General features: G+C 34.1%; 1 protein-coding gene across 6 annotated transcripts in view; it reads left to right on the forward strand.

The window, feature by feature from the left end:
* LOC105223481 (Down syndrome cell adhesion molecule-like protein Dscam2) overlaps positions 1–25,049 on the forward strand; it is a 290,706-nt gene that overhangs the window by 184,885 nt on the left and 80,772 nt on the right. The window lies entirely within an intron of this gene.

Here is a 25,049-nt window from a genome sequence, read left to right on the forward strand (position 1 = left end):
TCCAAATAATAATATTTTACATACTCCACATAACCTCGAAATATCGCATAAGCTCAACATACCTTCTGACCTTCTCTTTTTATTCCATTTTCAACTAGAGTTCAAAATCGAAAAATTTTGAAAAAAGTAATGACAATCTAATTTTTTAAATAATTCTGAAGTAACTATATGTTCTATCCTCCACATAACCTCGAAATATCTTCCCGACCTTATGTGATTGCTTCCTACCTATTCATATGAAAACATAATTATAAAAATTGGCTGCGCATCTTAATTAACCGACGTGTCGTCTAAACATTTGCCACCCCTGCAAGCCACCACGCAATCGATTACCTTGCACTCAACCGACTGACTTTTAAGTAATTATATTGCGTGGAGTCCCACCTCACACCATACACTTTCGTAATTCCGCAGCCGCCCGCAACACTTGGACACGCGTGCCGTAATAGCCTGCCGTATTCTCCAAGGCACACTTCACCAACTTCTGGTATTATGCTCTAACACACCTAATATCTGGCTATAGCCACATTATAATGCCCTTCCCCACACCCACATCCACTTCAATAACGTAACGTTACGCTTAGTTGCTTTTGGGTGCCATCGCCTGCTATTGCTTTCTTGGGGACTATTTACTTGTGTGTGAGCGTGTCGGTTGGAGCGTCCATTCGCACGCATTTCATTTGTTCTCGTGTGAATTTGCCACCCAAATAAATGTGTTGCATTCAATATTACGATTGAGTGTTCATAATTATAGCTCCGAACAGTGGCGTAATGATTTTCTGTTATTCATGAAGCTTCGCTGGTGTGTTATGAGGCCCAGTAGGAAATTAAAGTGATAAATTTGAAATCAGCTGATGATTGCTAGTTCATTTGGAGATTCATTTTCTTAGCTTTTCATACGTTATAATCAAATTTCCATAGAAAATGTGTTGGACCCGAAAGTTATTGGTAATAGTGTCTGTTTTCTTCACAATCTGTTCTCTTCACTTTATCTCTCTTTCAACCAACCTTTTTCCTACTAGCATTGCACTCGCTTTCCTATAGTGATAAATGTGACCTTTTTCGTTAATTATATATGCCACTTTGTCACCACCGCATAACAACTATTATTTTATTTAGTTATTTGTTGTACCGTTAATATATTTGTGGGTGTCAACAGTTTTTCACCTCAATGACAAAAAGCTCTCGTTTTTGTCCCATTTGTAAAACGCGCTGGTTGGTATTTTAATTATTAATTGAGCATGCATTGCTGTGCTTTACGCAAACGTGTCTGTATGTCTGTCTGCGTACAGGTGTAAATTAATATGCTATTACTTTCGGTGACAAAATGCTGTGTTCTAGATATATAAGCATAAATGAGTTTTCAAAAAATTGTTTTAGTAATGTTATTTTAATTAAAATAACTGTGGTTTTTGATTGGTTTGCAAATCATGTTGGGATGTGATTATTATACTTTTTTTGTTTTTATTGTTTTGTAGTTGATATACCGAAACAATAATTTTTATAATTTTTTAGTAGAGTTATCAATCCAGGAATTTAATTTTTCTGTGTTATATTTTTTTTATTCAGAAATATTTTTTTATCCTTTGAGAGTAATATGAGTCTTGTACCCTAAAAAGTTGTTTGGTGCCATATAAAGGGTTTTATTTTGAACACGTGGTTTTCAAGTAGCAATAAAGCGCATTTAATTCAATGTTATGGCCAAGAATTTAGCTTTATTATAAAGAAAAGCGCTAGCCTTATCGAATTGATTTCGTTCAACTGAGCGCTGCGACTGGCTCGAATGATCTCAAAATAAGACATTGTCTTTTTTCTAAAACGAATTTCGAGGCCTAAAAATAAGGGTCGAAATTTCCTAAAATAATTCTTAACTAACGATATATTGCATGCTTCTCATTCTAAAGTAAGGATTTGTTGCAGGCTCCGCATAACCTCAAAATATCTGCCTACCCTAGTAAATTCTACATGAGAGGCGCAGTTTTCAACCACATTTTGACACAATTGGGGCCGTGTGTCAGCCAGAACGCGTCGAATACTCTCTTCCAAGTTGTCAAGCGTTTCGGGTTTAAATGCGTAAACAAGCGACTTCATATAACCTCAAAAAAACTAGTACAGCGATATAGATCGAACTATCAAAGGCCTCGCTACAGGTCCACGACCTGAGATAATGCGTTCACCAAAAGCTCCCTTCAACAAATTAATTGTTTCATACACTATATAGCATGTAACGCCCTCTTGTTGGAACCAAATGTCATCCACATTAATATTATCTAATTCAAGCACGAAAAGTCAATAATATTTACTATTTAAAGTTTCGGATTGACTGAAACATTATGATCGGCCTCATTTTTTGAAGAAATGTGGAATTTTCGAAGAAAAATGGAACTTCTTTCCATCCATAGAGCATACCAAATAGTGAGCTTCCTCGCCGAGGAAAATTTTGTTGTAAAAATCGGGTTCAGAGAACCTTCCTCACTTGCAAGAACAAGACTCCATCTTCCAACGGCACGACTAAAAAACGGCGTTTAGTAACTTTTGGTTGTAAAATCGTCACCTTTCCATTCTTTTAACTTTTTCGGGAATTCATTGAAAATAATACACTCAGCCAAGCGTTAGAGAGTAGCGAATCGAACAGATCGGATTTCTTACATTTTTTTCCTTTCAAATTAAACTCTTACCTGTAAAATATTTGACAACAGATTGCTATTCAAGCATAGCAAGTAAAGAAATGACGAATTGATAGCGTCTAATATAACTTTTCAATAAAATGAATTTTGCAGCCTGTAATTCAATTGAAAATTTCCAAAATTCAAAAAAGAAATATAAGAATAAAAATATAAGAAAATATTCTTAGTTCCAAATATCAATAAAAATATAGCTGGTTATAAAATAATACCACTTACGTGATGGAAATTTTTATAAATATTGAAAATTTAAACAAAATTAAACACCTAAAGACCCCTAAGAGAGCTCCACAGGCCAATAGTACTTAACAATATACCTCGTGAGTTCATGAAAAGACTTAAAATGAGTTGACCTACTAAATTTACCCACGTACAACTCACGATTTTTAAAATTAAAAATTAAACCCACTATTATCGAACAACATAAATTTCAGTGATTTCGAAATAAATTCTAACCGCCTGCAATATCAATTTTATGAGAAAAACCGTAATTAAAGACTCGTGGCGCGTTGACAACAAGTGATTTGATGTCGCGATAATCACACGCTTAACTAAAAATCAAATATTAACATATATACTTTATATGTTTGAAATATTTAGTGTTCACATAAATCAAAAATTGCATTTGAAAATGCGTTGTGGTCGTGCGACTGCGTATGCGAAAGTTGAAAAGTCAAAATAAAAATTGATTTTTGAATTTCGTGCGTTAAATGTGTAATTAATTCTATGGTAGTATAGGAAAATTATATGTCGCTTATTTAATTGCACTTGCGTGTGTGCAATGGCGGCCAGCTGCAACAAAAACAACAAGCTTGCGCTAAACGCCAGCAAGTTGTTGGCTAAAACTGGTCAAATTAAATGATGGGTTTTGAGCGCGACGCACAAGTTGTTGTTGTTGTTGCTTTTCTGCATGAAAACCACGCAACTAATGCGAAAAGCTAAAATGCATTGATGAGCAAACATTAAACGGCATGTGGATAAATGTGGTTGTATACTTGGTGGCATGCATTTTCAAATTTTCAAATATATAGACAACTTTATTTGCGCATTTTATTAACAACGAATATAATTAAAATAATCGCATGGATTTCATGGTAATTCGCTGACCTTTTAATCAACGCACTCACTTGGAACGAGCTCATACAAGTGCATAAGTATTAATTACAGTTTTCAGTGAGAATTATATTTGAGAGCATGCGTTAAATAAGTATGGAATATACGTGTGGTAGATGAGATTTATCAAAGATTTTGCTGGTATGATATAGATTATGTATTTCGTAAAGATGTATTTTCAAATGAAAATGTTTTCCATACAAAGAAGTGATTCCCATTGTTCAGTTTGTATGGCAGCTATATGCTATAATTATCCGATCGGAACAATTTTTTGGGAGATTGCATTGTTATATATGGCAATAACTCTAGCCGAATTTTGTAAAGCTATCTTTTCCAAGGAAAAAGTTTTCCATACAAACATTTTATTCCGATAGTTCCGCTTGTATGACAGCTATATGATATAGTGATCCGATCTGAACCATTTCGTTGTTGGTCGGATTATTGCCTTAGACAATAGCTCATGCCAAATTTCATGAAGATATCTTGTCAAATGAAAGAGTTTTCCATACAAACGCTTGATTCCGATTGCTTAGTTTGCATGGCAGCTATATGATATAGTGACCCGATCTGAACCGTTTCTTTGCTGGACGGATTATTGCCTTAGACAATAGCTCATGCCAAATTTCGTAAAGATATCTTCCCAAATGAAAAAGTTTTCCATACCAAAACTTGATTCCCATAGTTCAGTTTGTATGGCAGCTATATGTTATAGTGATCCGATCAGAAAAATTTCTTCGGAGATTACATTATTGCCTTAGGTAATAGCTCATGCCAAATTTCGTGAAGATATCTCATCAAAGGAAAAAGTTTTTCATACAAACACTTTATTCCGATAGTTCAGTTTGTATGGCAGCTATATGTTATAGTGATCCGATCAGAAAAATTTCTTCGGAGACTACATTATTGCCTTAGATAATAATCCCCGACAAATTTCTTGAACATATTTCATCTAATAAAGAAAATTTCTGTACAAGCCTTTTCGCGTGGTAGCTATCATGACAGTAGTCCGCTCTGAAAAAAATGTTCGGAGGTCATAATGTTGCTTTGAATAACAATTCATGCCAAATTGCTTGAAGATATCTCGTTTTAAATACAAGAATTTTGTCCTTGATGGTTTAGTTTGTATGGTAGCTAAATGCTTTAGAGTTGCGATATCGGTGGCTGCGACAAATCATCAGCTCTGATACTAATTAATTTTTAATATGTCAATAATAGAATGGTCAGCATGCCACATTTATATTAATTTAATCAACAATTAAATTTCATTATTGACCTTCCTCAAAAATTAGTCCCACACATAAATCCGCTGTCAGTTTGAAATATTTCGTCTGAATACCTTAAAGTGACCCTATTAAACTACAAAGTGACATTTATACACACATACACAAAAACGGACCGTTTTTTGCATATATGCATACAACTACATAGGCATAACCCATTCGGTGTTTCAGCACCTCATTACCGACTAAAATGTCGCACCCAAGAATTTCGTCGCCCACAAACAAAAAAAAACAAATTACAAACAATTATACTATACACGCTCAAATAGTTGTTGTTTTCAGGTAGAGTGGCAAGTAAAGCCAGCATGACTTTGTATAAGTAGTAGAAGATTGAATGTCTTAAAGCGATTAATCACAACGAAAACAAGAACACAACGGTATTTAGTAATAAAATAACGGATATTGGTGGGAGGAGTGAGTGAGGTAGAGAGGCAGCGATTTTTGGCAGCGGGTAGAGGGTATAATTAAATAATTTATTTTAAAGCACTCAATAATAAATGCTGTTGCTTTTGTTTTAGCGCTATGCAAATGCATACACACACATACATACACACATATTTTGTGAATGTATAATTTTTGGCTTTGCTGTGTTTTAGTTATCTGCCTTCAAAATTTACTCAATGTAATAACGCTATATGTGTGTGTGTATGTATGTGTGTGACTGCAGAAGTTCTAAGCTTTTAAGCTCGGTCGGTCGAATCACCAGACAGAATTTGTTGAATTTGTCATCTTTATGAGGGGCGTTATGGCAGTATGGTAAGAGGGTAGGAAGGACATAGCGTCTGTAGCCAGTAGCGGCTTTTAAAGTGTGCATAAAGCCAAATATTTTTGATTTCGTCAAACTTTTGTTAGATAAGTAAATTTGTTGGCAAAACTCTAAGCCAATTTAACTTGAATACAAATTGATATTAAGCAAATTTGGGGGGAATAAATAAAAAAATATATATTTATGATTTTTGAAGTGCTGGAGAATGAACGCGAGTGCGAGTTGTTAAATTTCATGGAAGTTTTCGCGATTTTAAGTGCTTTAAAACTTTTGCAGGAAACTTGGCGTATGAGGGCATTAGCGCATATACAATATTTATAATAAATGTAAGATTTTGCGCAGGTGCTAGTTGTATTTCTTAAGTTGAACTTTGAACTCGCATTTTTATGCAAATTTAGACTAAAAAACTGCAATAGATATTTGTAAAGTACTTAAATGGAGAATTTACTGTTTTTTCTAATATATGGTAACCCTGATCCTAATGTAAATATGAAAAAATTTTTATGTTGCGATAAACAGACGTACATATATGTATGTACATATATATGTACATGTAAAGATGCCTAAAATATCCAAATATGTTGAAATTTTTCCAAACTTTTTTTTATTTGGCAACCCTGTTAAAAAAAGTACTGATTTCAAAATAGTTTTTAGTGGCATTATAACCATAACATTCAACTAAAATATTTTATATAGCGATTTTATAATAAATTACCAAATATGTAAAATTTTTCTGCTGGCAACCCTATACACACCAATTCTGAAATACAAATATACATACATACATGTACAAATATAGATGCCTAAAATTTCCAAATATGTTAAAATTTCAAACTGTATTTTATGTGGCAACCCTGTTCACCTAAGTGCTGATTTTAAAAAAATATTTTATAAAATTTCCAAATATGTTAAAATTTTTTCAAAACTATAGTATTTTATATGGCAACCCTGTTCACCTAAGTGTTGATTTCAAAATATTTTTTAGTGCCTTGTAAGCCCAGACATTGAACTAAAATGTTTTATATAGAGATTTTATAAAAAAAATTTAAGATATTTAAATTATTTTCAGTTGGCAACCCTGTCCACATAAATTCTGAAATTCATACGTACATACATATACAAATATAGATGCCTAAAATTTCCAAATATGTTAAAATTTTTTCAAAAACTATATTTTATATGGCAACCCTGTTCACCTAAGTGCTGATTTTAAAATATTTTTTAGCAACAGGGTAACTCTGACATTCAACTAAAATATTTTGTATAGGGTTTTTATAAAAAACTGTCAATTATTTAAAATTTGCCTAAAATTTTGAAATATATGAATTTTTTTCCAACCCAGTTTTTAAATGACAACCCTGTCCAAAATAAAACAATTTTTGGTGGCATAGCCACCCTGACATTCATATTGAATATAGAGATTTTATAAAAAAATTTCAAATAATTAAAACTTATCAGCTGGCAACCCTATCCACATCAATGCTGAAGTTGCCCTTTTGATCGATTTATTATGTTAATCCTCTTTTTCAGTTTTCATTTCATTCATATTTTTACGTAAATTCGCAACTTCAAAGTACTACTTCTCCCTAGGTCAATGGAACCGAAATTATTTTCCACCTTGACTTCTCCGCCATTTTGTTTTGTTTACACGTATGCCAGCAACAGCCATCCGCCCAGCAATTATACAGCTTCTAGCAATTAAAGTCAAGTGCTGCGTTAATGTCTGCAATAAGTCGGATTGTCCGAGTAATTATCAACGCAGACAACCTTCCGGCGCGCCTACCCACACCTACACAACTTAAAATTACGAGCGAACTTAAAATGAGTGATTACTCAGATAACCCACTTAAATGAGTGTAAAATTAAAAGAGAAAACAACAACTAAAAAACTTGTTGCAAATGGCTGTTAGAGCACGTGCAGGATTAATGCCTTATCCTTTAAATCATATTATTTGTGTATGTGTGTATGGGTGTGTGTGTTTGCTTTGAAAAAATAGTGAAATTTAATTACGAAGTAACCGCATTATTTAATTTGCTAAACATGTGTAAACAACAATGGGTCAAAGGACAATTACAAGCACACGCACATGCTTTTAGTTTTTTTTTTAATTTCTGAGAAAGAGAGAGTGTGTATTTTAACCTTTATTTTGCACTAGTTGCTGCTTGTTCTATCTGAAATTCCGGCTTTAAAATTTATTATGCGCATATATGTAAGAGTATGTGTGACTGTATGCTTGTTTCTAATTTTCTGCAATTTTACACCTCCCACTCTACTTCTTTTTACGTACTGCCCTAACCTTCTTTTACTCTTCTACATACATCCCTTCATTCATTTTGTCTTATCTTGCCGTTCGTTTGACTCTCCGCCTCTGTCCCGGCTGTCAGTTGCAGCAATATATAGTCGCGCCATTGCGCAAATTACAAATAATTGTGGTTTCCGTGTACGAGTGGGTGATACAAAGCAGTTACACACACACACGTGCAGATAAATATGTATGTGTGCGTCTACTCTTATCTGCCTGTTACTACTCCTGCTTGCAACTTCAAACTTCTATGCCATATAACGGCATATTAACCCCCCTTGCATTTTATCTTTACACTCGTACGACACACACATACACATTCATACATGCATGTCAACATATATACGCTTTAATATCCTTAAGTGCTGCAGCAAGTGTCCTGATCCGTATGCTACTTTTATCCTACCAACCAAGCCAAGCCAAGTCCGTGCTCCGTGCAAGCTAAGAGCAAAGCCAGGCAATCAGCCAGTTTTGTGCCACCTGATATCTGTTTGTAGCAATTATACAATGCAGTTGAAAAAGGATGCTGACATTTTCTAAGGTAACACGTTGTTTGCCGTTGTTGCTATAGATTTGTGTGGGTGCGAGTGTGTATCATTTATAAATGGCTTAAGTAAAGAGGCAGGCACTGAACTACATACATATGTATGTATGCGTAACAGCAGCAGATTGCCGCTATCAACTGCTTCCTCTCGCCCCGGTCACTTGCGTTCGGTGAAGCTCTCTTTTTCCTTTATCCACTGTCACTTGCTTCAGGTAACATCTCTTGTTCGTGCGCTTGTTGTTTGTGTTACGGATAACAATTTGTATAAAGAGCTTGTGGAGATTTTAGTTTCGGACAAATATGTATTTATCGCACTATCCATAGCGAAGGTGGAAGAAATTAAGATAAGCGAGGTTAGTTTTAAATTGTTGGGCTCCAAATGTGGTTATACTTCTACATATATATTAAGTAAATATTTTATATTAATGGTCTCCATCATCTAAAAACACCAAAAAGTTTTCATTTTGAGAAAATGCTTTAATTTTTCTTTTTTTTTATTATTTAATTTCTAATATCGGTGTCACATGCCATCCTAAATGTAGGCAATGCGTTTTCAGATATACATTTTTCGGACTTATTGATAATACTTTTACAAAATTTATTGAAAGCTGCCGGATTGTATTTATATCATAGTTTAGTGTCCAGTTATTTGTAGTAGATAACAATTGTTATCAACACTATTGAATATAATTTTCTTTTCGCACATCATCCCAAATGTAGGCAACGATTTTCTAAGCCTAGATTTTGCCATAAACAATTCTCTGTTGTATTGTTTGTCGGAAATGTAATGAACCTTAATTTATTTAGTACTGTTTCGAAAGCATGTGGCTAAAAATATTCAGAGACTCTATAAAATATACATATATAAGAATGATCAGTGACGAGCTGAGTTGATTAACTCATGTTCGTAGTCCCTCAGTTTTAGAGATATCTATCTGAAATTCTGTCCACCTGCTTTTCTCTCCATGTAACTGCTTACTTGTAGGAACTGCCGATACCGGAGCACTAAAACATATAGCTACCGTACAAACTGAACCACCGGAATCAAGTGTTTGTATGTAGAACTTACGGACATAGATGTCCGGTTTCAAAAACCTTTAACTTAACCAAATTTTTAACTTGCCTCGCGCCATACTCGTTCCCGATAACATAAGAATAGTTCTATATGAATCTGTATGCAAGAGTTTCTGCTTTTTATAACTCACTTCTTCCTAAATGTAGTCCACATTATCGCCAGACCTATCATGTTTTCTTTTAAAATATTGTTGCCTACATTTTGGCGCCTAAAAATTTTAAGTAATAAAATTAATAATAAATAATTTAAAATAAATTATTTCTCTTAGTTTTGCTAGCAATCCACCATAAATATCTAAATATTGCAGCTGAGCAATAAAACAGCTCCTGGCCGCATTTTTCCGTCCCTTACTGTACTAACTCCCCACAAAATAAATATGTGTATACCCAAATTGGTATGTAAATATATATATTTATTCACAAGCTGCACCAATTTCAAAGGATTTTCTTACCAAAGCTATTTGCCACACAGTTTACCGTTGCCGCAAAATATGCGCACAAGCTGTTGGTAAGTGTGAGCTTATTTTAATCATAAAAAGGCAACAAATAAATGTTGTAAAGGTGTGCGCGGTCTCTTTTGTGTAGCAATGTGTAAAAAATAACTGTGCCTTCCTGGCTTGTGTAATGTAAATTTAACATCGCACATAAATTTGCAATGTTTTCATTTGTTTGCGCTTGCACGCCTACAAGTATGCAACACCGACGCTAAAATGTAAATAAAACTATTTAATTGTTGGAGATAAAATATATGTAAATATGTAAGTGTATGCATAAATATTTCACCTTACATGAAATATATGTACCGTTATTATTTCATCGCTGTTTGCCTCTCACGTGACGATTATGAAGCTTGCATGTGTGTGCTTGTAGTTCTGGCTAGCGGCCGGCAAAAAGTGTTAAATAACTATAAATAAATTGTTGCTTACATAAATATGGACATATGCATATTTGCATATAGAAAAAATAATATACGCATTCCTGTTGTTAGCTGTGAATCCTGCTGTGTTTGCACGCCTGTCATGCAACATATGCTTTGTGAAACATATCTCTCTTTATATATATATATATGTGTGTGTGTATTTAAGCCCTTCCATCGATGCCTGTGCTGACAGCACCTGCTAGGCAAAACAAACATAAGCACACACACACACACACTCGTGTGTGTCGGTTTATAAGCATTTTGCATAATTGAAGCCTGTCACTTTGCGTCAGTGATGCGTATCAATTTCGGTCAACAACCTGTTTTGCCATGCTGTGCCTCCGCTCGGCCTATCTTTGCGCCAGCAACAAAGCACATATCCTTTTTCACATACATGCATATATATATGAATTTTATCTTTTTTGTAGTTTATTGTGTGTTAATGTCTGTTTGTCTGCCATAAAGTAGGTCATACGTACAGAAATTTAATATTTGCAGTTTTGTTGTTGTGGTCAATAGTAAAAGTTTCCTAAGTCCCTTTCTGTTGGACCATACCAATTAAGCTGCCCTGGCATATGTGATTACTGCTCTATTGTTTAGTGAATTTTATGAAGTTCTATTGTTAATAATAACGGCAAGCAGTTTAATCCGTATGGCGGTTCGTGTATGTGTGCGTGTGTGGCTTTGTAAAGCTTGAAGATTACTTCAATATAACTAACAGTGTGGAAAATTACTATGTATAATGTGTGTTGGTTTTACCGTCTCACGCAGTTACTTGCTGATTGTGATCCTTATAATTTCACTTTGCAGCAACTGGATCTTGAAGATTTTCGTCGCTTTTTTACCAAAAATTAGCTTTCTGCATCTTCTAGGGCTGTACATTCTCTCTAGAGATCTCTGGGGTACAGCATCAATAGCAGTAGATCCGAGTGGTTCACCCATGCTTTCTGGATAGCTCGTTTCCAGGTAGAAGAGACTGCTTTGCTCGTTGAAACTTTCTTGCTTTTGTTTAGATTCTAGTTCTGTATGTGGTCCACATTCAAAGCAAATCTGTCTGCTTATCAGAGTATTGAGAACAAGTCGTTGATATTGTCGTATTCTTCAAAACACGAGCTTAAATTCTTATCGCTTTTTGAACCGGAGTCCCCTTTGTATTATGTTGGGTTTTGTTGATTTTCTGTCTGTTCTGATTTCTGTTTCTGTAAACGTCAAAAAAACATAAATTCTTATCGCTGATTGACCCAGTAGTGTAGTTTTTTTGCATTATATTTGTTGTTCTGGTTTGTTGATTTTCTGTTTCTGTCTGTTCCGATTTCTGTTTCTGTCAAGGTGAACAGGTCATCAACGTAAACAAATTCCGGTCTTCCAAAGTGATCTTCGATTTCGACGTATGAGTGAGGTACTTAGATCTTCTTTAAATCTTAAAATGGACCCTAAAAGAAGAAATTTCATTAAAATACTACCAAACTTACCTGCTGGCTTCCATACCTCGTGATAAGGTAGTAGTTCCATATTGGAGAGATTTCGTTGAATACTATATTTATATTTACTTCCAGGCTTCAAAAGGAAGCCTCTTTAAGGAATGAAAGTTCTAGATCACCATTCTCATGTGGTTTCCTACTCTCTACTAGAACACACTCTCGAAGGATTTTACTGAAGAGTTGAAAAAGCAAGAAAAATTTGGCAAATTTCCAGAACTTAGAAAAAATATGTGACTCAGCAGGAGAAAGATAAAAAAGTAAAAAAAAAGATAATCTGAAGATAAATTTCACCGATTTTATTGGTATATAAATTCTTCAAACTCACATTAATGTTAACCTACACTAACACGCCAACACATTTTTTCATGTTTCCATGTTGTTAGTGTATTCATGCTCATTAACGCTTATCCCTTATAATTTCCACTCTACCGCAAATTAGCGCAAACTAATGCTTCTTACCGACTTTCCACCAACAAAAAATAACAATAACAGCAACAACTGCGCCACTAATAACGCATTTCCTTGACCAGCAAATTAATCAAGTTGCAGCACCAAGCTAATCCGCTTTGAATAATTCTTAGCCGGTAATAGGTCATTAAAATTTGCCGCCTTGCTAAGCCAAAGAAGCGTAAGCAGTTATGCATACTATATACATCTATATAAATATATACACTTATTCTCTAGTCTACTTGTAAGCAAGAACGAAGTAACAAGTTACCACAAAATAGCACCACAAGCACTAACCGTTAACCGATTACGTCAAGAGCGAAAGAGTAAATGTCAAAGTCATCATCAAAAGCGTGCGCGGCAGCAGTGCGACGACCTCAATAACGTAACAGCAGTTAATGGCTGTATAAAAACCGCAAAAGTGAGTGACTGTATGCGTGCGTGTGTGTATGTGTGTGCGTTTGGCATCACAGGCATTTGTGCGAAAATCAAATAAAACTTTCAATTTTGCGTTAATAAACTGCCGGAAAGCCGGCTTAAGCGGAAATAACTCTGTAAGTACACAGTGTCTCTGTGTGTGTGTGGTTGTTTATAGCGAAGTTTTGCCTACCACCCGTAGCTATTTGGGTCGCGCCTACGCTTGCTCTCCACCCACGTGCCGGCGCTATGTGACAGCAACATTTCACTGCCTTTATTAGGCATGAAAATCCTACGCTAATCTAGACACTAATTTATTGCTTTGTACTGTAATGATATTTCCGTTAGCGTCGCCTGGCTTTCACCTTCCCACAAAATATGCCAACACTCGCCAGACAACACCCTGTTTGTGGATATATAGCTCCCAGCGCTATACTTACGCGCCCTTCCGCTTTGGGGTAAGTTTGTTATGCGCCCTTTTTATCGTATTGCTGCAACCCGCTGTTGCTTAGCTCCAAATGAATTCGTGACTTCCTATACTGCCAATTTCTATTTCACTTGCCCTTCTTCTACTTATAACAAACTCAGCTATTTCTCAGCTGCCAAAAAAGCTTATTCGCTTGCGGCTTTATTATAAATGTAGCACTCGAATTCTTGGAAGTCTGTTGTTATTTCGTATTTGTTTGTCAGCTATTTATAGGCATATGCGTGGTATGTGTCGAAAGGTCTCAAATACAAATAATAGCAATAATCCAACTGCTTTTGGTTTTTTTTTCTCATATGAGGATGAGTTGGATATAGTGTCACCCACATAGGCTTATTATTCAACTTTTTAAATCCTGAAAATTGGATTTTCTTTGAAGATATCTTTAAATTGTTTATTAACAAAAATAGACAAAGGTCAAATTTGAAATTTCCTGACTTTCCATTTCAAATAATAAAAATAGAATTATGCAAAATTGTTTACGATTAGAGACTCGAACGGTTCGACTTTTGTTACTTTCCTTGTTAATGTCGTACATCGTTTTCTTATTATCCATTTTAATACTCTTTCATCTTATCGTTGGATATCCGTATATTACTTCATTAGATATCGATATATCAATTCGATACTCGTTCTTAATCTAACAAATTACATTTTCGAGACTCGATTTTTTATTTTTTAATATAATACGAGGGTTGCTATATATATTTCTGGCCTAATAATGTAAATAGGCATATTTATCAACGAAAATGTTTTTTTTTCTTTCTTTCGTTGGATTTGGCTCGTCTTGGAAGACCCATACGGTCGATCTTATAAACGACCTGTGACGATCTTATAAACGTCTTTTGAAGCACCGCGATCGTATTATTTCAGCATTTCTTTACACCAATCCACACTAGCCTTTTTTTGAGCGATTGTCAAATTGTGCGGGATCCAACGAGAACAAGCCTTTTTTACGGCCAGGTGTTCATGCAATATCGAATGTATGCTGGTGGGAGAAATGCATACGCATGCCTCTATCTGAAGGTATGTTACGTGACGGTCTTACATTATCAGTTCACGTACGGCATCGATGTTTTCTGGCAAAACGGCTGTTTTTGAACGACCTTCACGGAATTCGTCTTTGAGCGAGCGTCGGCCACGATTGAATTCGTTGTAATAGTTTTTCACAGTGCTATAGAATGGTGCTTCATAACCATACAAAGATTTTAGTTCATCGATGCACTCTTGTCGTGATAATCCACGTCGAAAGTTGTGAAAAATGATCGCACGAAAATGTTCACGAGTTAATTCCATTTTTTGGCCGAGATGAATTTTTTAATTCCCTGTAAATAAAACAATTCACGATTAAATGACAAAACGTTCTGAGTGATGTTATGCTAAAAAATGTCAAACTTTCCAATGGAAATGTCAGATTGCACCTGGCAACACTTAGTGTTGCCTACGTCAGAGATATATATAGCAGCCTACGTACTGCGCTATTTTCTTAATATGAACTGCTTTTAACATTACTTCAGTTATCTATATATCACTTCTAGACTCGCTCTTCTTTATCGCATTTCGAGACTCGACTTTCGTCAATAATTCCATTGTTATAAACTGTGTTTTTTTTTTTCATTTTTATCATTATTCCAATACTTTTATTATCCAATATTCTAGAATGTTCGAATTTATTTAGCCCGATTTTTATGTTTTTCGAAATTTCAAGCTTTTCAAGCAGCTCCGCTCATTCAAGTCTCGATTTTATATCAACTTCGGCACCAATTTTTTAGAATTTATGTTTTCACATACTTTTTGTCACACTAATCGATATATAATAATAATTGCTATCATACTAAATGATGATGACTGAAGTCTCAAGAAGTCGCGATTCTTTCTCATGACTCAAACTTTCCAGTCTCAATTTAATATTAGCATTTATTTTACCAATTTTTCAACTAAGATTGGTTTTGCCTTAAAAAAGCATTAAAACTCTCAGAATTTTTTACTGTGTATTTACTTAAAATCTTTCAAAAATATTTAATATTTATTTTTATATCAATAATTTATGAACAAGTGAACTTCGTAACTCCTCATTGCCTTTTCTTCTTAAGTATAACTACAGGCTTACTAATTTTGAATTTACTACCGACCTTCCAACTCTCCCGATTAATATAACTCACCTATTTTTCTGCTCTCACTATTCTTATTAAGACATTTTTGAACAACATTCAAGGCTTAGCATAGCATGAAAACTCCAAAGTCGAGAAAAAAGTAAATATCACACGTAAAAATGTTTGTACACGCACATATATATCTTGTCTACCTGCCCCTGTACCTACATACGTGCAGTTAGGCGTTGTGTTTGATCCATAAAGTGGCATTAAGCGTAAATCGTTGAAGCGCTATGGGAATTTGTGTCACGGTAGTATGGATCAAAGGCAACAATAACAATATTGCAAATATATTCCTATGTTTCTTATACACCCAGCCAAACCACCTTTCCCTGCTTATCCAGAAAAACGAAGCAACAAATAAGTGTAGCAAAGCTGCTGGGCATTGGATAAACCAAAAGATGCGAATGATAAGCATACATTTTTACATATATCCAGTCTTACGGCATGCCACTACAAGCAATCGCACAAACACCAGTCTATTCTCCCTCATGAGAGCTCCGCACTGAAGATGCTCATAATATGCTAGATAAGAAATAAAGAAAATACGCTGGTAGTCAGTGCTCCAACCAAGCATATGCAGGCATTTTCTTCACTCGTACTTACATATATTTATGTGTATTTCTATCCTCTCAGCCACAAGCTGATCCCCATTTATGCACACCACTAAAGTCTCTAATAATAATACGCCAATAACAAGTTGCGGTTACCGCAGGATAACATGCATTCTGAGCTCCCAACGCTTGTTACTATATCGTATGCTTCTATTTTGCCATAGATTTTTCGGCCAATTCGATAAGAATTGTTATATGTAGTACATACAAGCACACTCCACAACATTGTTGATTTGCTGTTCTTCCTTTTGTAGCTAAATAACATTTAGCTCCTTGTAGCATATAGGCACTGAAGCGTATGTATACAATACACTGCCATTGAAGCATACAAATGCAAGCGTATAAAAGGATAACGAGCCTCTTGCTGTACCGCCACAATTATGTGCGGACAAATATGCTTACAAGTGTAAATATGCAGCACATAGCTAGGCAATAGTTGGCGCGCATTTACATATGTAGATAAGTATGTGAGTGTTGATCCTTTTCGCGTGGGCTGTTCATCGAACATGTCGATTCTTTTGGTTATTTTTGGTATTCTGTGTACTGTTTGCGCCTCAATTCTAGCTATGATTTTTGTATATTTGTATACCAAGCCTAAAAGTATGCCTCGCTTTTTATAATACTTCCTCTATCAAACGATATTTTTCCATTTTTTTTTAATATTTTTTAATTTTATTTCTTTTTTTTATTTCATATTTTTTGTACATTTAAAAATTTTTTTTTTTTATATTATCTTTTTTTGTATATTTAGTAATTTATTTTTTTTATATTTTTATATTTCTTTTAAATATTTTTCATTTAAATTTTTTATAAATAATTTTTTAAATGTTTTTTTTTTTTTTAAATTTTTTTTCATATTTTTATTTTTATTTTACACTCCGTTTCACTGGTCCCTTCAATATTCACCTCTTTATTGCAACGCTTTCTATCACACCACCACTTACTCCCTAATCCTCTAACTTGTCTATTTGAGTCTTTAAACCCACTTGACTGCTTGCTCGTTTTCGGACCGGAGACGCATTTCTACAGCTGTCATTTCCTACATTTTCCGCTTATTATTTCTGCCTCGTCTGTTACTTTTATTGTTATCCCCACGCCCTCACCATCTATCCCTTTTATCGCTAAGCAAGTTACTCTTGCCACGCTACACTCACTCACCCACAGTCGCTAAATCGCCCACATCTTTACTATTTATTGTTGTTGTTGTAAGCATTGTTGTCATTATGCTCGTATTCTTTTCATTTGTTTCCTTTTATTTCATGCATAATCATGAAAGATATTTTATATTATCATAGGTATTCGTACATATTTATATGTATGTATTTTACATATAACGGGTGATTTTTTTGAGGTTAGGATTTTCATGCATTAGTATTTGACAGATCACGTGGGATTTCAGACATGGTGTCAAAGAGAAAGATGCTCAGTATGCTTTGACATTTCATCATGAATAGACTTACTAACGAGCAACGCTTGCAAATCATTGAATTTTATTACCAAAATCAGTGTTCGGTTTTTTTTTTTTTTTCGGACAAATTTTGTTCAGCGATGAGGCTCATTTCTGGTTGAATGGCTACGTAAATAAGCAAAATTGCCGCATTTGGGGTGAAGAGCAACCAGAAGCCGTTCAAGAACTGCCCATGCATCCCGAAAAATGCACTGTTTGGTGTGGTTTGTACGCTGGTGGAATCATTGGACCGTATTTTTTCAAAGATGCTGTGGGACGCAACGTTACGGTGAATGGCGATCGCTATCGTTCGATGCTAACAAACTTTTTGTTGCCAAAAATGGAAGAACTGAACTTGGTTGACATGTGGTTTCAACAAGATGGCGCTACATGCCACACAGCTCGCGATTCTATGGCCATTTTGAGGAAAACTTCGGACAACAATTCATCTCAAGAAATGGACCCGTAAGTTGGCCACCAAGATCATGCGATTTAACGCCTTTAGACTATTTTTTGTGGGGCTACGTCAAGTCTAAAGTCTACAGAAATAAGCCAGCAACTATTCCAGCTTTGGAAGACAACATTTCCGAAGAAATTCGGGCTATTCCGGCCGAAATGCTCGAAAAAGTTGCCCAAAATTGGACTTTCCGAATGGACCACCTAAGACGCAGCCGCGGTCAACATTTAAATGAAATTATCTTCAAAAAGTAAATGTCATGAACCAATCTAACGTTTCAAATAAAGAACCGATGAGATTTTGCAAATTTTATGCGTTTTTTTTTTTTAAAAAAGTTATCAAGCTCTTAAAAAATCACCCTTTACTTCCCGCCTTTGAGTGTTTCATTCCATGTCGTCTGGCAACTTTATATGGCACTACGCCACAATTTAATATATCCTTTTCCTTTGCTAAATAGTGTATCCTTTTTAGGCGTGCTCACTCACTTATACACCTACCTACATCCAATGCGCACTCAACTGGAAATTTATTTTATTTTTGCAGTTCATTTTATTTTCACTTTGCTTACTTTTTCCACTTTAGTTTTTCTATGTGCGTTTGTTTTCAATATACGCAGACATATAAAGTAACATACATACCGACATTCCTTTGCAGCGCTTATTTTTGCAATCATCATTGTATTAATATTATTTAGCTATGTAGCTATGCATATGTTCTATGCTCTTTGGCCACCATGTCGTATACGTAACATTTGGTTCATTCAATGATTTTCTCTTATTGTCTATATACGTACATATAGGCGTATATTATGACCTCTTAAACTTCTAACGCCTGTTACGTGAGATTACTTTGGCGCTACGTATAGAGATATATATTATATATGTATGTGTACAAATATGTATCTTTATTCTTCGCTTCAATATTATCAACTGATATTATTATTTGTTAGTTTTTGTCTTTAATATAGTCAAATATTTGTTGCGCTTTCTTACCAGTTACATTTTTTTAATGATCTGTGTGATTGTTTACTGCTATTTGCGCTTCTGGCAGTACCAGCTGTTCATTTGTCGAAAAAGACCGATATAGAGCCATTATAGTATACAGCTGCCATACAAACTGAGCAATCATTATCCAATTCCTGTATGGAAAACTCTTTTATTTAACAAGATATTCTCAAGAAATTTGGCACGGGCTACTGCTTAAAGCATTGGTGCAATCTCTGAAAAATTGGTGCAGATCGGATCAATATAGCATATATGTAGCTGTCATACAAACTGAACGATCAAGGTCTAGTTGTTGCATGCAAAACTTTTTTATTTTTTGAAATATCTTCAAGAAATTTGGCGTGGGTTATTTTCTAAGGAAATGGAGCAATCTTCGAAAACATTGTTCAGATGGGATGACTACATCATATATACCATACAATCTGGCCAATAATTAAATTCAATAATTCAAGTTCCGGTGAGGAATACCTTATATTTGTGAAGAATTTTCTCTTGCTTAAAGGTAATTAATATTAATTATGTCAGTAATTAGTATTTCACATTACTTATTATTATTCACCATCAATAATTTTATTCAAAATTTAAATTTTTCAAAAAAAAAATCCATTTTCATTTAAAAACAAAATGTGACTTTCATCTACTTTTAAATTCTTATAATAGCTTTGCAACAACAACTTTTTTGTTTGGTGCTTGTAATTTTTTTTAACTCATCTAAATTACGTTGAATAGTTTCCTACTATACATATGTATGAACTCATCAACAATCTAACGCAGCAATAGCTTCTGAAATACCGCAAACATCCGCCTTTCACCCAGAATATTATTGCACACTTTCCAAATGCGATTCATTCGAGCAAGCAAAATAATCAGAACACAGCAAGCATTGCGTATACGCTGCAGAAATATTTACAAGCATCAAAGGTATGCGAAGTAGTAAATAAACCAATGATGCGTTTTGAAGAAAAAGAATTTATAGCAATAAAAATAGTGGAAAAAAGTAAAATAGGCAGGCAGCACGCTCCTAGGCACACTACACGCTTGTCAATAAACAAATGTGCGCATAAATATGTATACAAATGCCAGTGATATGTTGATACAACTACTGTGAGATCAACAAGAATTACATTTGGCGAGAGCAAGAAGAAGGCGTTGCGTATACGCCACGTCACACAGCAGCCAAGCGCATTATATCAAAGAGATATAAGTTCATTTCGGTAAGCAAATGCTGTTATGAAAATGTTATACCAATGCATGCCTGCTGCATATGGCACATACACGCATACACACATACACATTTCAACGTCATTTTGCATATTTACTTAGCGTTCAATCAAAAAATGATATCAAATCGTAGTTGTATGTTTTTCTTTTGTCGCTTTCAAATATTTGCTTTGATTTCGATAAACTTTGAACCGCTTAGCATGCTGCGGCTGTTAGCTGCCCGCTTGCATGTGCCGTGCACGACGTCATCACCATTGCTGCATGCCGCATGCCGCATAATGTTTGTTGCCATAAACATATGCACATGGCTATGTTGCAAAAGCTTTCCACTTCAAGTGTAGTTGAATTGAGTTTATCGTAAAGTAATAGTTGCCCATTCGACTCACTTTACGCGCCGCTTGTCTACAAACCATTTGCCTTGTGTGTGTCTAAGCGCTTAGCTGGCACTCCTCGACACGCAGAGACACACTCTATACAGTTATATATGTAGATAAAATTCAAAAATGATTTAGTTCGAGCACAGTTGTGTTATACTACATATGGAATTGTGCGTGTGTGCGCATGTATTTGTGCACGCAAATGTAAAGTTTTGAAAATATTTACTTGTGGCAAATGAATATGTTTGTTCTTTCGAGACTTTTTCATCTACTTTTAAGTGCCAAAGTAGTTTATTTAGTCATGATTTCAAGCTGTCATTGCTGCTGCTGGCAAAAGTCAATAGTAAAGAAAACTATTCCATATGAATTTAGTTGAAAGTAATATGGAGACGAGGAACATGCCGAAAATGACAAACAAGAATCCGAAAAAGTTTTTCATTGTACGAGTACAAAGGGTTGTATGTATGTATATATGTACGTGTTTTAAACTGCTGGAATTCCGTTAATTATTTCGACGCAATTTAAAATAATTAAACTTAAACATTTTATTTAAAAACAATCTAAAAACTTAAATTTTTCGAAAATCGATTTCGAATGTTTATTTTTGTATTTAGAAAAATCCTAAAAATTTATATTTTTCGAAAATCGACTTCGAATTTTCGAAAAAAGATCAATATTATAATCTTACGATTTATTGAAGTCATTGTGATACAATTTACGAAGTAGCAAAAATATACAAATGTTTAATTTTTTTGTATTTCGAAGAATACTAAAATCTTTAATTTTTCGAAAATCCTTTTCGAATTTTCGGAAAAAGTTCAATATTATAGTCTTACGATTTATTGAAGTCATTGTGAGACAATTTACAAAGTAGCGAAAATAACCAAATGTTTAATTTTTTTTAGAAAAATCCTTAAAACTTTTGTTTTTCGAAAAGTGACTTCGAATTTTCCATAAAGGTTAAATGTAAAGAAGTACCGAAAATATTTAAATTGAAAATACAAAAAATACTAACAATTATATTGTTCAAATATCGACTTCGAATCTTCGAAACAGGGTCAATATTATAATTCTACGTTATTGAAGTATTTGTAAAGTCATTAAAGAAGTAGCGAGGTCCAAATGTTTAGTTTTTTGATTTAGAAAATCCTAGAAACTTATATTTTTCGAAAATTAAATTCGAATTTTAGAAAATGATTCAATCTTATATTTCTACAATTTATTGAAGTTTTTAAACCCAGCGCCATCTACTGTATAACTTTATTTCAACATTTTTTTATTTATTTTATTTTTGCATTTTTTTTTTTAATTTTTGTGTTTTAGTGAAATTTATAATTTGTATGGAAATTGCTTCGAAATTTTTCAAAGCACCGTATATTTGCATTCCAGTATGTAACAACGCATAAACACATTTTTAGTTCGGAAACACAAATTTCTCCGCGCCGGCAAATGAATTTACATGAAATTACTGCACAAGCTGCTGCCATGACGCGCGGCGAACATTCCCCGCCCAATACGGCCATTTTATGAGCTAATAATGCCAACATTTCAAAAATATTCAACAAATATTGCCAAAAATTGGCCAACCGAAACTTTGCGCTGCAACGCAAAATGCATGCTAATGCCGTATAAGAGTGTCTGTGTGAGTATATAGGTATCTGTGTATGTGTGTGTGGGTATTTACCTTCGCCAGCTACTCACTCAACCGGCTTGTATCCGAAAACAATGCAAAATATTGGTAAATAGGGCAGGTTTTAGGCGCATACATGCCCTGCAGGAAAATTTTGCAGTAAAAAATTACTCTGTTGTCTAAGGTTGCGAACAGGCACATGGAAGGGGATGGTTAGATATAAAAATTTAAGTTATTTAAAAAATTGTTGAATATTTATTTTTTTATTTGCAACTTTTTCTTATAATGTTGCCATATAAATAATAAAATTTTTCAATTATTTTGAAATTATTTTTCATTAATTTATATGTTTTACTCATTTAAAATTTGAAAAACAAATACTGAAATTTAAGTTAGCCCCGATCACCCTTTCCGATTTCCCAGCAGCCTCTTACCAGCGTTTACGTTGCAAACACATATGTTATACATATACACATACAATTAGTTTGAATAGCCGTTCGTTTGTGCTAGTTGCATTCAATTGTTACCGAGCAGTTCATTATTCCTACGCCAAAATTAATGCGAAATTTCGCTGCTGAACACATCAAAATGCTGGCTTCGAACACACTGCACAAATCATATTGATCTGCAAACACTGATACACACATACATATGTACTCACTACACATACTAAAGCCGGCGCCATAGTCAAGCCGTATAGCGGATTTATGACGCTTTGTGTGTATTGCTACGCATTATGAGCTGTCAGCACCGCATTGCAGCAGACTGGTTTTCGAGGAATTGAAAATTATTGCGAATATGGCGTAGTGAAGTGACGTACAACAACGGTGTATGTGTGTAGGTGTGTGTGTGTGACCATAAGCTTTTAGAAATAGTAAAAGTCTAGCGAGTTGACAGTTGTGTGGAATTTAGCAAGCAATCAGTTTTGTATTAAAAAATATTATTTCAAATTCATTTAATTGTATTGTTATTTTTAAACAATTGTTTCAACAATATAAATTTTAATAATTAAATAAAATTCCGAGAAATTTTGAATTTGCATAGAATTGCGCCAAAACCTGTCAATATGCCATAACAGTATTTTATTTTATTTATTTATTTATTTGTTTATCTTTGCAAATATATGAAGTCATAGGCGTACACTGATATGAGTACACACATTTATACATAAATACAAGTTACGCTATCACTTTCGTGAGAGCGAAAAAAAATACAATTTTAGTTTTAGGCGGACAGCGATTCCGCGTTTATTGAGTTTTAATCAACAACTGCCCAACAATGTAGTTTACAAGTACTTATATTTATATTAAAGCTAGGGCTATGCACTTAATTATTTGCATCACCAGTTTATTGTACTGAGAAGACTGCTGCAACAGCAATATTGTTTCCGTTTGCGCTTTGCGCAAGCTATTCTTTGGAAAGTTAATATTTCTGCAATAATGCAATATTATTGATTTCCGTTGCATAAAAATTGGCACAACCAATATTGCAATTAATTCCGGGAATTTGAATGTTAACTATTCTTAAGACACGTGCCGGAAGTTGGCTGTGGGGTTACTAACATCTTTGGTGTTAACTCTTCCCCTCTTAAATCGATTGTCCCCAATCGGCGTTTTTGTAAAATATTCTAAGATATTGCGACTTGTAAAAATGGACCGTTTTTTAAATTTGAGACGTCTTCAGTTTTTCCTTGCGATACTGGTGATACATATAACTTGTGCTTGTGCTTAATTATGAATACCAAAATGAATACCACTAGTACTATAATAAATACTAGTGCGACATCAGTGCTTAGACTAATTATATGCGTTTTATAGTTTTCATTCACTAAGAGTTTAATGTGATCATCTTGATTTAATTGTTTTAAGTACAAAGATTTCAACTTTAGATTTGGAAAAGATGTATTTTCGTATTTAATTTTTGTTATCATATTTGGCAAAATAAATTGATCGAATGCTTTCATTTTTACATTAGAAAAGGTTTTATTCATTACTTTAATTTCACAGTTCTCAAAATTAATAAGAAAATTTCCTTTAATTTTTATTTTCGTTTTATTACAATTGTGTACAATTTCAGAATAGAAATTCTTAAATATTAGTATACCAGGTAAAATTTCGTTTACAACGGTTTCTTCAAAGATTTGCATATCGCAGTATGCTTCTTCGAAGTTTAGTATATTCTTTAAACAATCATCTACAATTTTTTTCAAATTTTGTTTCAGATTTTCCTTTACATTTACATTAAAAATATTGTTCATATTATCCACTAGTATTTCATAATTTTTCAATATGATTGTTTTATTTTTGGCATTAGGGATAGGCTCGAACAGGATTTTGGATAGGATATCTCGTGAATAGTTAGGAATTTTAAGGATTATGATAATATTCTGTTCTTGTACGGCGACGGAAACTTTGATGTTAGAGTAGCTGTCAAAGTCATTAATCAAGTTGAGTTCTGTCTCTGTTAAAATATCGGTGGGAATTATTCCGAGTTTGCTTGAAAATATTATTTGACCAATGTCGTCAATGTGGTCACGTAAAAGGGAAATGTCATTGTTAACTTGGTAAATTTGTTGCATAAATTCAATTTCGTCTTCTATTGTCATTATTTTGTTTTGGATAAAGTTCTTGAATT

The sequence above is a fragment of the Bactrocera dorsalis genome, chromosome 1, assembly GCF_023373825.1.
Source record: "Bactrocera dorsalis isolate Fly_Bdor chromosome 1, ASM2337382v1, whole genome shotgun sequence".
Taxonomy (NCBI): domain Eukaryota; kingdom Metazoa; phylum Arthropoda; class Insecta; order Diptera; family Tephritidae; genus Bactrocera; species Bactrocera dorsalis.